Below are 581 nucleotides of genomic sequence, written 5' to 3' on the forward strand. Positions count from 1 at the left end.
TGATTGGTTGCTTTTGGACCAATCATGAGGTGCCAGATATGCAAATTTGAGGGATTCTAGTGGCCAATCAGAGCAAGGTTTCGAAGGTCAGGTTTTTGGAAGGGAACCAATCATGGTAATTGTTTGCTCTCTGAGAAACCTCGGCAGACTCGCTGGTGTGCAGCTTCCCACATCACTGGTTCTCAGGAGTCATGGAGGAGTCTTCTGAAGGCCTGCCCCTTACCTATCCTCTTTTTTAAATAAATTTTTTCTATTTATTTTATTTTTAAAATTTGCTATAGGGCTCTTGTACTCACCAGAGAGATACAGAGAGGAAGCAAGGAAGTTAAGCCACCAGTTCCAGGACTCAAACTGGAACTGGCCATGTGAGAGTCCAGCACCTTAACCACCACGTCACCTGCTGGCCCATCCATATTCTTTTGGCTATTCTGAGATATTTTTTGTTTTTGTTTTTGAGAGTTTTTTGCTATAGGGCATGTGTGCTCACCAGAAAGACAGAGAGACAGAGAGACAGAAAGTGAGAAATCACACACACACACACACACCCGGGGGGGGAGGGCACGCGGCAATCCATTCTACTC

Source organism: Tupaia chinensis, unplaced genomic scaffold (assembly GCF_000334495.1).
Source record: "Tupaia chinensis unplaced genomic scaffold, TupChi_1.0 Scaffold000063_1, whole genome shotgun sequence".
NCBI classification, from domain to species: domain Eukaryota; kingdom Metazoa; phylum Chordata; class Mammalia; order Scandentia; family Tupaiidae; genus Tupaia; species Tupaia belangeri.